This window comes from Crocodylus porosus, unplaced genomic scaffold (assembly GCF_001723895.1).
Source record: "Crocodylus porosus isolate Cpor-Errol unplaced genomic scaffold, CroPor_comp1, whole genome shotgun sequence".
Classification (NCBI taxonomy): Eukaryota; Metazoa; Chordata; order Crocodylia; family Crocodylidae; genus Crocodylus; species Crocodylus porosus.
The window spans coordinates 19,173,709-19,177,754 of record NW_017728947.1 but is presented as its reverse complement, the minus strand read 5'-3'; positions in this window follow the sequence as shown (position 1 = coordinate 19,177,754).

Sequence of the window (4,046 nt, the reverse complement as noted above, 5' to 3'; positions counted from 1 at the left end):
GCTAGGCATCAGGAGGCGTGACTTCATGGTCAGGGCGGCTAGGATCTGGAACCAACTTCCAAGAGAAGTGGTGCAGGCTCCTACCCTGGGAGTTTTAAGAGGAGGCTAGATGAACACCTTGCCGGGGTCGTTTGACCCCAGTACTCTTTCCTGCCATGGCAGGGGGTCAGACTTGATCCTCTCAGGTCCCTTTCGACCCTGCTAACTATGAAACTATGAAACAAAAAGACATTCCTCACTCTAAGAAGCTTATACAAGGCTCACATGACCCACTGGGTTTTTTTTCAGTTTGGTTCTTCTAGAAATACATCCTTCTAGGATCTGCTTGGTTCTTTGCAATTTGCTCCTTCTTGACCGTGAGTAGAGTAAAATGACTGCGCTTCCCAAGTCTAGGTCACGAGGGAAGGGGAGGGGCATAAAACAAATGTCATTGGTAATATTTGAGGAAGGAGACACTTATCTTCCATCCCCTGGTCTAACATGCTCCATTGAGCAGGCAGTTAACAATACTGACATTTCAAATACCAGCCCTGGTATCTGAATAAGAATGGAGAAGAGCACACATATCACAGTTATTGTTTAAGTGTGCAAACACAGTATCTTTTAGTCTCAAAATTGTGACAAATGTATATTTCAGTAACCACAACAGGTGGGGATTTACTGTTTCCCCCCCTCTTATGTTAAATCTTAGATTTTTTGAAAAACACAGCAGAGTGAAAGAGCTGTCCCTGCACTGTTTGAATTGTGCTCAGTTTACACGTAATGTTTTACTGGCATAGCTGTAGTAGGATGTATATATTGCACCCCTACCTGATATAGCACTACAAGCAAAATCCTGACTATACATGCACTTTTAGGGCAAACACGCCTTTAGCCGGGATAGTTTATTCAGTTGGGGAAACTGTTTAAGATGTATCAGGAAACAAAACCTCTTTTGCCATTATAAACTATTTTTCCACTGAGGGGGTTTCTAAGGAGGCATAACAAGCAGGGTTGGCACCCTGGGCAAACCCTGCATGAGACTGGGGAGGGAGGAAGGAGAAAGCAGGAGGGTCATGTGTTCCAAAAGCTGGGGAGGGAGGAGTGCAAAAGTCACCTAGACTGGGGACTCAAGAGAGTCTTTGGCTGCTGCAATCATCTCCACGCAGTTTGCCCACCCCAGCTGTTGCTCCTACAGCAGCAGCATGGTGTCCATGCACCCGGCAGGTGCTTTTGCTGCCAGAACACAAACTCTGCAGGGGTGCAGGAGGTGATTCTGGCACCCCTAAGTTGGGTGTCACTCACCCATCCCTAGTTAAGCTACTGGGTTTCTGATACTTCATATCAGAAGTTGGCAACATTTTCTTGTGGTGGGCCAGAACAAGCAACAGCCCCCACTATGATCCAGCAGAGGCTGCCCTCTGTTTAAACCCTTGCTGCCCACCTGTAGCACAGCATAAGCAAAGCACCCCACTGCTATATGCTGCTGATGCCATGTCTCTGCCAGCCTGATTCAAAGGCTGTAGGTTGCCAACCCCTGCCTTTTACCACTATCCTTTTAAATGTAGGGAAGTGTTCCAATCCTCAATCCAAGTTGTCGTAGGTTACTCATCTGATCACTAAAGTAAACTGTTCTATGTAATCCGACGCTTCATTTTTATTCTTCACAAATTAGATGGTAACAGTTAAACCTTTAAACCGTGAGCCAAGTATTAGCCTATGAATGGTTCTTTGTGGCACGGGGGTGTTTTTGTTTGTTTGTTTCAGTGTAGCCCACGGAAACTTGTTGACAGTGCTCAGTGTACAGGACCAGAACTGGGGAAAAATACATGACACATGATAATGCTTCTCCTTAATTTGCGTTCAACAATTGTTCAAAAGTCAGACATGCCTGCTTTTTTAAACTAACTGAAAATACCTCCCCCACACACACATACACAGTTCTAATATTTTCTCCATCAGTAGGTTCTAGACAGTAAGTGCATGCATTATTTATTGAAAATAATTGCAAGACAATTAGTTGAGCGAAGGTAATAATTTCTGAATGGGAGTAGGTAGTGAGACACAAAAAAGGCATATGGTATTTTACACAGTATTTCTAAATAATAAATGCCAGCTAGAAAAGAAAAGCAGCATGAGCTTGACTGATCAAGAATAAGCAGAGAAAATGACATTTTCACAGGGGCGTATATTGATCCAGACCTCAGTTGAAGCCTATGGGTTTGGTTTTGTTTTTTTACACATTATCTCATTTGTGAAGTGTTCCCACAACACCCAGGTCTCTGCTCTAGGATTGAGGATTTCAAAGTATCCCTGGCTCTGTTCTCTACTGCAGTGGTTGTCAGCCTTTTTTAGACTCAAGGCACCCCTTAGTAGATTTGAGGCACCCCTCAACAGACTTGAAGCACCAGTCAGAAAGTGCTGCTTCTTTGTTTTTAACTCTTTTCTTGACTACAAAAAATAATAGAGCAGCTCTTCTGTTGCAAAAAACTCTGAAAGACCGCAGCATGGAAGAATTGTTTCAATGCTATGGATTCCTGCTTGATGTCTCTGGGTTTATTTTGTGAATCCTGTTGGCACACCTAACAGTGCTGACATTGTGTGGCACCCCGCAGCACCAGGATCTCAAGGCATCCAAGGGTGCAATGGCCCACTGTTTGAAAATCACTGCTCACACTGATCTTTAGCAGCTGACGTTTCTTGGGATGAGAAAAGACATGAACTTCTCTACTGTGTGCTGTGAAAACCCAGGGAGCACAATTTGGAGCTCTCAGGGAGTACAGTTCTACCATGACGGGAGGCATGGTTTTGTACTTCCCCTCATGCTCCCTCATTTCCCCATCAATGCTGTTATTATGCAAGCCATGCTTCACGGCCTTCAGCAAAATAAAGCACAAGTCTGGCTTCCACCTCCATGCCTCTACTTTTAACTGCAGACACCTGCCCTTCACACCTAGTCCTACCCTCCTCCCTGGCACTGTTTTGCCCATGCCCCTCCCTGCTGCCCTGTCTTGCATGTCTCTGCACTGCGCTTTCCTCTGTTCCCTGCCTGCTTGCTCTTTCCTCCGTCGCCCCACCTTACTGCCCCTCTTCACCTTGGCACTTCTCTACCTGCTCATCTCTGCCCCTGCCTTACGCCATTTAGGACGTCTCCTGCCCCTGCCCCCTGTGCTCTCTACCAGCCCCCTTCCCCACCAAGGCTTTGCCCAGTCATTTTCCTTCCTAATTCCCTCCCCGAGGCCATGCCCCTTGTCCTGTGGCCCTCCATGCTTCCCATGCACACTGGTCCAGTTCAGGCTAATCCCTGGGACCTCAGATGTGTGGGCTTGGGTTTTGCAGCTCTGCACCTATCAACCTAAGGAAAGGAAAGGAGAGAGAGAGAGAAAGAGAGAGATAAAGTGTCCAAAATATGGGAGCAGCTCCTCAAACAGTCAACCTAAGCGTGTGTGCACATCCAAACTATGGGAGCAGCCCTGCACCAGTCAACCCAAATGTGTGTGTATGTGCGTGTGTGTGTCTAAACTATGGGCGCAGCTTCCTGTCAATCAACCTAAGTGTGTGCGTGTGTCCAACCCAAGTGTGTGCATGCGTGTCTATCCAGACTATAAGAGCAGCTCCCCATCAGTCAACCTAAGGAAAGTGTGTGTGTGTGTGTGTGTGTGTGTCCAAACTATTGGGAGTAGTGGCTCCATCAGTCAACCCAAGTGTGTATGTATGTGTGTGTGTGTGTCTCCAAACTAGGGGAGCAGCTCCCCAACAATCAACCTACCGAAAAAGAGAGAGAGAGGGAGTCTCCAAACTATGCGAGCAGGTCGATCCGTGTGTGTGCGCGTAGTGTGTGCGAGGCGCTTTGGCCCGGGTTGTGCCTCTCCTCGGGACGGAGGCAATGCCCGGCTGCATGCCCAGGGCCGCCTCCTCCTGCCCTTCCGCGAGCGAGGCGGGGCTAGGCTCTGCCCGCCCTCCAGCGTCGTCCCCCGGGGAAGTTGGCGGGCTCGGAGGACCCCGCGTGGGGGCTGGCTCCTGGCCGGCGCGGCAGGGCCGGGCGGCGCAGTGCGCGCCGCGCCCGC